The 11588-nt window shown below is 43.8% G+C and overlaps 1 protein-coding gene and 1 long non-coding RNA gene across 6 annotated transcripts in view; both read left to right on the top strand.

Moving 5' to 3' along the window:
• Positions 1-7977, top strand: part of LOC122540882 — an 18974-nt gene extending 10997 nt beyond the window's left edge. Inside the window, exon 2 of the long non-coding RNA XR_006309442.1 lies at positions 7878-7977. This is a non-coding gene — a long non-coding RNA (uncharacterized LOC122540882). The remainder of the gene's footprint in view (positions 1-7877) is intronic.
• The window catches only part of LOC122540881 (FERM domain-containing protein 5), a 249103-nt gene that overhangs the window by 234787 nt on the left and 2728 nt on the right, over positions 1-11588 (top strand). The window lies entirely within an intron of this gene.

Here is an 11588-nt window from a genome sequence, read left to right as displayed (position 1 = left end):
ACGTGCAAACTCCACACAGTCAGTCGCCTGAGGCGGGAATTGAACCCGGGTCTCTGGCGCTGCGAGGCAGCAGTGCTAACCACTGTGCCACCGTGCCGCCCACGAAGTTAAATTGGGGTTTGATATACAATTCAGGAAAATATACAATTAAGGTTGAGGTTAGTACCTGTTATACCCAAGCTTTCACATATCTCCTTGTACCCGATAACTGGTGATCTTCCTCCAATCCACAGTCTCAGACTCCAGTCCACAATTCCCTGAGGTAGTCTCCTCAGTAGCGCCAGGCTGTAGAGTGACAGAAAAGACACCAAAGGCAAAAAGCTACATTTATATAGAGCGTGTCATGTTGTAACCCATCCCAAGGTGTTTCACAGGAAAGTTACGAAACAAAGCATGATATTAGCTTGGATAGTCAAAGCTGTCATCAAAGTTGTAGCTTTTAAGAAGTATTTTTAAGGAGGAGAGGGAATTGGAGAGGTTTACGGAGGGAATTTCAGATCTTGGCACCCAGGCTGCTAAGGTACAGTCATCAATGGTGGAGCAATTAAAAAGAGCAATGCATTTGATGTGAGAATGAGAGGAGGGCAGGGATCTCTGAGGGCAATGGACATGGAAGGGTTCACAGAGATTGGAAAGGGGAAGGGGGATGGGGGCTGGGTGATGGAGGAGCAAAGTCAGTCAGCATTTAAAAACACAAAGTACAGGGCAGCAGCTCCTGAGTTTTAGAAAGTGCTGAACTGTTCCTCATCTATTAATAGATGTTATGTGTGACGCAGATGCAAGTATTGTGACAGAGTCACTTGGGAGTCAGGTGGCTGTGGTACAGAACAGCCTCACTGTTTCTGGTTTACACAATACCTGAGCCAGCTGTGTACAGGATCAGGTACCATCGATTACTCTCAGCAGTCTGACAGTCTCTGACTGGCTTAATGCTGTGCATTGGGTGGACAAACACAGACAGCATAACAGTGATATCGGCCCTCACACGGGATACTCTCAGTCTTACTCTGTGAGTTATAAATGTCCCAATCTTTATTTAAATATTTCGGGATTAGGGAATTTTGCTCCTGTTTATTTTTTTTGTTTACTTGCTCCAAATGGCGTGAACGCTGGTCTTTTTAATCTTTTCATGGGGATGTGGGCATCACTGGTAAAACCAGCATTTACTGCCCCTCCCTAATGCCATTGAGCTGAGGTAAGTTATTCCACCGTTTCTGAAGGAGTCACCCACATTGCTATGGGTCTGGAGTCATTAGTGAGCCAAATAAGTTTCCATGACAATGGGTAATGATTCCACAGTGAAATGTAATTAATTGAAATTAAATTCCATGAGCTGATTTGGCGTCTGTGTTGATCTCAGGCCTCAGTGTCTCCAGTCCAGTGACAATACGACTGTGTCACCATCTCTCCAAGTGAGCATCGTTCATGAGTGGGTGTAGACTGGGAGAATCTGCCTGCTTTACTTTGTGTCACAAAGTCAGAGCTGAGCCCAGTTTTGAGTTTTAGGTTTCAGCTGGAAGTAGGTACCTCAGCTCTCTGTAGGTACAGAGACTGGTGCCCTCATCAATATTAATCCCCCTCATTATTTCACTGTTACTTGTGAGCTGGAATCGAACCTGGGTCCCTGTGAGGCAGCAGTGCTAACCACTGAGCTACTGCACTGTCCACAATGTTTCCTTCCCTAAAGGGTATTTGTGAACTAGATAGGCTTTTGTGATAGTTGACAGGTCATTATTGGGTTCATCTTTAATCCTAGATTCATAGGATTTGAACGCATTCCATCAGAACGTTCTGGATTACTAGCACAGTGACTTTATCCACAATGCCACCAAATCCCGCTAACTTCCCTGGAGAAGGTGGTCTTTTTGAACTGCTGCAGTCCGTGTGCTGCAGTAATGTTAGGGAGGGAATTCTGGGATTTTGATACAGTGATACTGAAGGACCATCTTAAAAATGGCTGTGTCCCCATGTATCTGCTGTTGTGTCGTATGAGGCTATAGGTTTGGAAGGTGCTGTTGGAAGAATTTTTAAATGCTCTGTTTACACTCCTTGTATCCTTTAATCTCAAAGTTTGAAGTGACTGGGGAAGAATTTATTGAGGGAATATCATAAAGCATTTCCTTACTGTCCCTCATAACCATCAAGTATATTCACCTCAGAGATGGACTCTACCCAGGTGTGGGCAGCTGCGTGAATTGTGGAGGGAAGTGAGCCATGATCATGCTGAAGAGCAAACCTGATTCAAAGACTAATTGGCTGACTCCTTTCCTAAGTTCTTATTTTGGGAAATAATAGACAAAATTTGTTGAAAAAGGAAATGTTTTTGTGTTTGCCTGAAAGACAGAGTAAATGTTGTCCATTGCTACTCTCCCAGCTGTCAGTAGTTAAATAGTTCGCTAGTTTCTCATTTCCAACTCCAATGACCTTGGCTGCACCTTATTTGCTCACACGAAGCCAAGGAGCCCTGTGTTGTTGCAAGCTGAGATATTTCAGGACTGCTGACAACTAGCAAAAGACTTCCCTGGCAACAATAATGAAACAGGAAAGCTGGTACAGTTTATAGTCTCCAGAACAAATTGAAAAACTCAGGGCAGGAAGAAGAGAACAGCTGAAGGCCTGGCTTCTTATTAAACCTTTCAGTCCTTCAGCTGTAACCTGGGTTTCAAGCCCCACTCTCTCCACAGGTGTATCATCACTTCTCTGTGGATAGGTTGATTGGAAAATATCTCAACCCCTTACACAGCAAATACCTCTTGCTGTCAGAGTTCACATCTTCAGTCAACCCCTGACCTCAAGTTTTCCAAAGAAAATTCCATGGATGGGAATGTGACTACTAAAACAGACAAGCAATAAAAATCTGGGATGTTCAAGAAACCAGACTGACCACAGGGATCACAGAAGTATTAGGGCCAGAGGAAGCTTCAGAGACTGGGACAGAGTGAGGGAGGGAGATGGATTCAAAAACAAGGTTTTATAAAATTCTTTTATGGGATGAGGGGGTCACTGGCTAGGCCAGCATTTATTAACTATCCCTGATTAAGGGTTAACCACCCTGCTGGGGTCTGGAGTCAAATGTAGGCCAGACCGGGTAAGGATAGCAGTTTCATTCCCAAACCAGCCAGGAATGGATTCATTAGACTCTTCATTCCAGAGTTTTTTAATTGAATTCATATTCCACCATGGTGGGATTTGAACTCAGATCCCTAGAGCATTGCCTGTGTCTCTGGATTAACAGTCCAGTGATAAAACCACTAGGCCTTCCCCTTAGTCAAACAACTATAAAATGGTGGTGTTGCTGGGATGTGCGTTAGAATAGGCTGAGGAGCACAGGCTTGTCAGGTGGCTTGTTGTGAGTTAAAACTCAGGAAACAATGATTCGGAGATGCCGGTGTTGGACTGGGGTGTACAAAGTTAAAAATCACACAACACCAGGTTATAGTCCAACAGGTTTAATTGGAAGCACTAGCTTTCGGAGCGTCGCTCCACTATGACCTGATGAAGGAGCGTTGCTCCGAAAGCTAGTGCTTCCAATTAAACCTGTTGGACTATAACCTGGTGTTGGGTGATTTTTAACTCAGGAAACAAAGTATTGATGGGCACAGTTTGAAAACGGTAACAAGATTGAGACTGGCTGGTAAGGGACTATCCAACAGATTACAATGATTTTAACAAACATTGATCTGCTGTTACTGAGGTAAATGAGCTTTGAGTGTGTGACGTTTCCTTGCTAATTGTAATTACCCCCCAGTTTGAGCGTTTTGTCAGGCTCTGTTGTACTTTGGTGACTCAGAACAGCTGACGAAAGCAGCAAAACCACCCTCTTCTGTTTGATAATGCACTGGGATCAAAGGAGCTCAAATATTTATCGTTCTCAAATTACAACAACCACCAAAATATTCATGGACTTAAAACACCAAAATTAGTGAAGGCATTACCCTGTCAGTTGATGAATTTGAGATGGGGGAGTAGATTGAAGACCAACGGTCTGTTTTATAGCCAATAGTCTATTCAACAGGAGTCTGTATGAATTGTCAAAACTATGGCAAGTTTCAACAGGATGTAATGAATGCAGGATAGTTATAGCATGGGAGTGAGGTGACTGCAATTGGTTTCATATACAACAGTAGTTTCCAGGTGTGATTATCCAGTCGGAGAGATGGTGATGATATCACTGCATTTAATACTCCAGAAGCTAAGGGCCTGAGTTCAAAATCCAGCAGCAACGAAATTTAATGAAAGTTAATCTCAGTAATGGTAATCATGAAACTATCATCGACTGTTGTGTAAGCCCATCTGCTTCACTAATATCCTTCAAAGATGTTACCTAGTCTGGCTCCATGTAACTCTTGAACCACAGCAATGTGGTTGGCTAATAACTGCCCTATGAGATGGCTTGGCTATCCACTCAATTCAGAGGGTAATTAGGGATGGGCCTTACCAGTGAGGCCCTCATCCCATAAAACAACAAAAAAACATCACCATTCTGTCTGGGAGCAGTGGGATCCTGGTCAGGAGCCCTAACTCCAGGGGGAGACCCAGGGGACATTAAACACTGTTATGTGGCAAAGTTCAAAGATGCTGTTAATGGATTGAGGTTAATAAGGAGATTGGAATAGGAGTAGACTATCAAGTCCCTCAAACTATCACTCACTGAGATTGTGGCTGATCCATAGTCTATTTTTGTATATCCCTTAATACCTTTGCTTAATAAAAACATATCTAGAAGATTTTAAATTAACATGCAGCCTCCTCAGCTGTTTGTGAAGAGAGCTTGGAAACATCTCCCACCCTTGGTGTGTCAAAGTGCTTCCTAACATCTCTCCTGAGCAGTCTGGCCCTCATTCTCAGACTATGTCTCCTAGTTCTAGAATTCCCCAAACAGTCAAAATAGTCTTATCTTTATCTACTCTGCCTTTTCCTCTTAATAGCTTGAAGACTTTGATCATGATGAGGAAGAGACGGTAGTTTTCTCACCTTCCTGCCAGTCCAGTTGAATTGGTTAGAACACAGTAAAGATCGCTTTATCTCAGCAAAGCTATTATTTCCATAGAGTGAGCAGTGCAGGCTCTCCAGACTTGGTCCTGGAATGACAGATTGGGGAAGCATGGCCTGTCTTATATAGAGTTTTGAAGAATGAAATTCACAAAATATTTAAAGGGCTCCAAGGTTAGTGTGAAGATTTGTAGCTCGGATGCTGGTTGTTGTGTTTCGCTGAGCGGGGATGTTGATTTGCAAATGTTTCATCCGTGTCTAAGTGACATCTTCGGTGCCTTGGAGCCCCCTGTGAAGCGCCACTGTACTGTGTGTGTGTGGAGGCTCCATTGCACAGAAAATGTCAATAGACAGGGGATGAAATGTCTGCAAATCGGCTTGGCGAACATACCCATAACCACAGGTTTAAAGAGATTAAAGGAAAATGTGGTATAGCTGGGCCCTGTCCTGTTATCACATGGACCGCTTTCAGCTAACACACTTTCACCTACAGGTACTTACGGTACCCATTAGCAGCTTTTATTTCTCACCTGTTAGTATTATCCACCCCTTTACTTAACTGCTTTCCTCTCTCTCTAGGCTTCACCTATCACTTCCTCCTTAACACCCCATCACCACCCCATGTCTTCAGCAGATAAGCTCACTGTAGTCCAAACAATAACTCTGTTTCTCTCTGCACAGATGTTACCCGGCCTGCTGAGTTATTCCAGCAATTTCTGTTTTTGTTTCAGATTTACAGCATCTGTAGTTCTGCGTTTTGTTTTAGGCGTCCGTAAGGTGTTTCCCCAATTGGGGAGTGTAGACCTGGGGGTGGGGGAGACCATTTATAAAGAAGTGGGATACCACTCAGGTCAGAGATGAGGAGAAATGATTCTATGGTCTCTGATACTCAGAGAGTTGTGGATCTAGAACTTTCTACCACAGAGGCTGTCAAGGCTCGGTCTTGGAGTCTGTTTGAGGGAGAGATTGATCGAATTCTGATTCCCGTTGGTGTACAGAGTTACGGGGATGGAGTGGGTAAAAGATACAGAAGTGTTTAGTCAGCTGTGACCATATTTAATGCTGAATGGACTGAATGACCTACACTTGTTCCTACATTTCTCAGATGATCTGTGTGAGACTAAGCACTTTATGATAAATTTCTGACTACACTGGACAACCTGATGAGTGTTTCCTACCTATGTTGCATTGGAATAGCGCCTTTGAAGTTACCTTTGCTTTCCCAAACACTAATGTGCACCTTGTGAGACTTGGGAAAGCAAGTCAACAATATTTAACAGTTAAAATGCTCAGGTGCAGTTGATCTAGATATTAAAAATACATTAACACTCTGGTTTGAATTATTTATCATAGATTAGCGGATCACAGGGCCAGCACATCTGCCTTTCAAATCCATGTGGGTTAGCGGGAAGTGATCAGGTGTGCGAACCCAGGCCCTTTTCCCATTATTGGCTTTGAGATTCTGAATCAGTAAAAGCTTGTTATTCTTCCAGCTGAGGACAGAAAGAAAGCTGCATTGTCCAGGGATTGACCGAGGGGCCAGTGTGTTTGTGTCTCTGTTTGAAAACAGCAAAAAGGAAAGACTCTACAGTCCCATTCAATGCAGCCGCTGAGTCAGAAACTGAAACCTGAATTTTGCAAAGAAAGTTGTCATTAGTGTTGAAAATGTGAAATATCTAACACTGTTTCTGAGGGTCGATTTTGTGTGATTATAGTGTAGAGAGGGCTTTTATGTAGAAGTTCCTGTCATTAATTATTCCACTGTTGACATGGGTAAAAGATTCAGAAAACCAGAGCCAGAATCTTACTGGGGCAATGCTGCTCATCGTTAGTGTTCCAACAGTAGTGCCTTCATCAATCCCCTCCTTAAACCTCCCTCTTATCCGTTAAAATATTCCTCAAAACTTGCTATTTTTACCGAGCTTAGATTGTGTGTGTGTCTGTCTGTGTGTCTGTCGGTGTGTGTGTGTGTCTTTCTGTGTAAAATACTAGTTGAAATGTCACCCTAGGATTTTTCAGGATTTTCCAGATTTTCCATGTCAACCTGCTGGAAAGCATCCCAGGTCAAGAGTCAGAGACATTTGTTTTGGAGGGTCCTGGGGAGTGGGGGATTTGCCAGTTGGAAGTTTAAATGTCTCGGGCAGTTCGCACAGGGTCAGTGCTTCCAGACCTTCCAGGAGCCCCAGTCAATATCTTCCGGGCTGAGTCCAATCTTTGAACTCAGTGGGAGCAGGAAGTCAGTCCTTGAGCTTACCTCATACAATCTATTCCAACAACAGAAGCATTGAAAATTAACAATATCTTGTATGGAGCACACCCAATGCCTCATTCTCCTGAAAACACTTGAAAAGCAACTTTCCCCTTGTGTTCCACCTCGGCAATGCCGACTACTTGTCTATCCGAGGATTGTCAGTAACACAGAGCAGTAAAGTCCTTTTTCAAGGGGGAGCGGTACTTAGCAGCATGTGGATGCTCTTTCTGATTTGCCAACATGATTCATCTTTCGGATGTGGGCATTAGTGGCAAGGCAGCCATTTATTTCTGCCTTCCCATAGCTGTCCAATAGTATTTTGCTACAGCTGAGCATGCTCAACCATTTAAGAGTCAGATTAAGAGGCAGGCCTAATGCTGTTGCACTGGAGTCACGTGTAGAGGTGACCAGGTAAGGATGACACACTAACCTTCCCTGAAAGATGTTTGTGACTCAGATGAACCTTTGTGATGGCTCCACACTCACTAATTCTGATGTCAGCTGTTTATCTCCCAGAATATTTAAATGGAGTTAAAATTATCAAATTACCAATAGGGTTTGACCTCTGAATAGTTCAGCCATTTGTTAATAAACCCATTAGGTCACTAACCCAATCAATCTGTTTCTCTTTAAGACCCAGGTGCAGTTTAACCTTCTGTAGTGGGGAGCAATTCAATTCTGCAAACTCTCTTGACAAACTGTTCTGAAAACCACCAGGGAAAGTATACGCTCAACACCATCCAAAACAAAGGATCTCACTGGAGCAGCATCCCAGTCACTGCCTTCAGCATCCTTTCCCTCCAGCTGACGGAAAGTAACAGCAGCGTCAACAAGATGCACTGCTGCAACTCTTCAAGGCTCTTTCAACTGCACCTCCCCAAACCTACAACCTCTATCATCTACAAGGAGGACAGCTCCAGATCCATGGGAACACCACTCAGTATGCAAGTTCACCACCATCCTGAGTTGGAGTTTAATTGCTGTAGCTGGGTCAAATTCCTCCCATTCTTTCCCCATGAACACTGTGGATATCCCTGCTTCACACAGACTGCAGTCCTTCAAGAAAGTGACTCATTGCCATCACTTTCTCATCACCAACACTTTCTGATCAACACCACTATCTCACGAATGAGTGGAGATATGAATTGCAGAGTTCAGTCACTGACAGTCTTAACAGCAACATACACATCCCAAAAATTATTTGGAAGAAGAAACTCCTTCAGTTTAGCCGAATGTGGAACATTTGCAATTCACACCTGGGCCCCTGCACTGCAGCAAACAACTCGATTTGATCCCTTACAGGGCTCAGCCTGTTTTGAATATTTTCATCATGTCTTCTCCAATATTGGATAAACGTCCTGATGTTCATCAACAAATCTCCCACTCAGAAAGCTTCCCCTGTGCAGGGTACAGCATGTGCACGTTAGTGGGAGGGAGTAGGGAAGGCAGAACCTTGAACCATAATATGAGTAAATAGAGTCATAGAGATGTACAGCACAGAAACAGACCCTTCGGCCCAACTTGTCCATGCTGACCAGATATCCTAACCTAATCTAGTCCCATTTGCCAGTACTTGGCCCATATCCCTCTAAACCCTTCCTAGTCATACACCCATCCAAATGCCTTTTAAATGTTGCAATTGTACCAGATTCCACCACTTCCTCTGGCAGCTCATTCCATACACATACCACCCTCTGCATGAAAAAGTTGCCCCTTAGGTCTCTTTTATATCTTTCCCCTCTCACCCTAAACCTATGCCCCTCTAGTTCTGAACTCCCTGACCCCAGGGAAAAGGCCTTGTCTATTTATCCTATCCATGCCCCTCATAATTTTGCAAACCTCTATAAGGTCACCCCTCAGCCTCCGACGCTCCAGGGAAAACAGCCCCAGCCTGTTCAGCCGCTCCCTGTAGCTCAGATCCTCCAACCCTGGCAACATCCTTGTAAATCTTTTCTGAACACTTTCAAGTTTCACAACATCCTTTCGATAGGAAGACCAGAATTGCATGCAATATTCCAAGTGACCTAACGAATATCCTGTACAGCCGCAACATGACCTCCCAACTCCTGTACTCAACACTCTGACCAATAAACAAAAGCATACCAAACGCCTTCTTCAGTATCCTATCTACCTGCGACTCCATTTTCAAGGAGCTATGAACCTGCACTCCAAGGTCTCTTTGTTCAGCAACACGCCCTAGGCCCTTACCATTAAGTGTATAAGTCCTGCTAAGATTTCCTTTCCCAAAATGCAGCACCTCACATTTATTTGAATTAAACTCCATCTGCCACTTCTCAGCTCATTGGCCCATCTGGTCAAGATCCTGTTGTAATCTAAGGAAACCTTCTTTGCTGTCCACTACACCTCCAATTTTGGTGTCATCTGCAAACTTACTAACTAAATCTCTTATGCTCACATCCAAATCATTTGTATAAATGATGAGAAGTAGAGGGCCCAGCACCAATCCTTGTGGCACTCCACTGGTCACAGGCCTCCAGTCTGAAATACAACCCTCCACCACCACCCTCTGTCTTCTACCTTTGAGCCAGTTCTGTATCCAAATGGCTAGTTCTCCCTGTATTCCATGAGATCTAACCTTGCTAATCAGTCTCCCATGGGGAACCTTGTCGAATGCCTTACTGAAGTCCATACAGATCACAGCTACTGCTCTGCCCTCATCAATCCTCTTTATTACTTTTTCAGAAAACTGAATTAATCAAATTTGTGAGACATGATTTCCCACGCACAAAGCCATGTTGACTATCCCTAATCAGTCCTTGCCTTTCCAAATACATGTAAATCCTGTCCCTCAGGATTCCCTCCAACAACTTGCCTATCACCGACGTCAGGCTCACCGGTCTCTCGTTCCCTGGCTTGTCTTTACCACCCTTCTTAAATATAGGCACCACGTCAGCCAACTTCCAGTCCTCTGGCACCTTACTTGTGACTATCGATGATACAAATATCTCAGCAAGAGACCCAGTAATCACTTCCCTAGCTTCTAGAGTACACCTGATCAGGTCCTGGGGATTTATCCACTTTTATGCGTTTCAAGACATCCAGCACTTCCTCCTCTGTAATATGGACATTTTGCAAGATGGTCACTATCTATTTCCCCAAATTCTACTTCTTCCACGTCCTTCTCCACAGTAAAAAAATCACACAACACCAGGTTATAGACCAACAGGTTTAATTGGAAGCACACTAGCTTTTGGAGCGACGCTCCTTCATCAGGTGATTGTGGAGGGCTCGATCGTAACACAGAATTTATAGCAAAAATTTGCAGTGTGATGTAACTGAAATTATACATTGAAAAATTGATTGTCTGTTAAGCCTTTCATCTGTTAGAATACACTGTATTCTAACATATGAAAGGCTTAACAGACAATCAATTTTTCAATGTATAATTTCAGTTACATCACACTGCAAATTTTTGCTATAAATTCTGTGTTACGATCAAGCCCTCCACTATCACCTGATGAGGGAGCGTCGTCCCGAAAGCTAGTGTGCTTCCAATTAAACCTGTTGGACTATAACCGGGTGTTGTGTGATTTTTAACTTTGTACACCCCAGTCCAACACCGGCATCTCCAAATCATGACTTCTCCACAGTAAACACTGATACTAAATGAGTATTTTTCATTCCCCCCCATCTCCTGCTGCACCATACAAAAGCTGCCTTGCTGATCTTTGCGGGGCCTTATTCTCTCCCTAGTTACCCTTTTGTCCTTAATGTATTAGTAAAAACCCTTTGGATTCTCCTTAACCCTATTTGCCAAAGCTATCTCATGTCCCCTTTTTGCCCTCCTGATTTCCCTCTTAAATATCCTCCTGCTGCCATTATTCTGTTCTAAGGATTCACTCAATCTGTGTTGTGATTGTCACAAGGTCAGCCAGATGGACATCATTAAATAAGAGTTTTGAGATTGGGGCTGTTAATCTGGTCCAATCGTGGCCAATCTAATCCCAGTTGACAGCTAACAGGAATGTCAAACATCGTTGTCACTCGGAGAAAGGCAGACCACTATCAATGCAGTACTATCACGTGTAAATAAAGGGAGACTTGGCAACGGGATGCAAGTACGTCTATGTGAGTTATCTGAGTTGGATGTGCTCTGTCTGCTGAACTCACCAAATCCCTCCACTGACTGACAGCCTTGGATCTCCTCGACTTCCATCTGTTGCCCTCTGCCAACGCACCATTTCTGTTCGCTGATCTTCACATCCATGCAGTCCCTCAGCACGTTAACCAGGAGCTCTCCAGGCAGCATTCCCTGGGCCGGAAGCTCTCCATGCCAGCAGGACATTTGCACCTGCATCAGGGAGAGCACCATTTGGTTTAAAGC

Source organism: Chiloscyllium plagiosum, chromosome 36, assembly GCF_004010195.1.
Source record: "Chiloscyllium plagiosum isolate BGI_BamShark_2017 chromosome 36, ASM401019v2, whole genome shotgun sequence".
Lineage (NCBI taxonomy): Eukaryota > Metazoa > Chordata > Chondrichthyes > Orectolobiformes > Hemiscylliidae > Chiloscyllium > Chiloscyllium plagiosum.
Note: the sequence above shows the minus strand (reverse complement) of the source record. Positions and strands in the feature narration are given on the sequence as shown.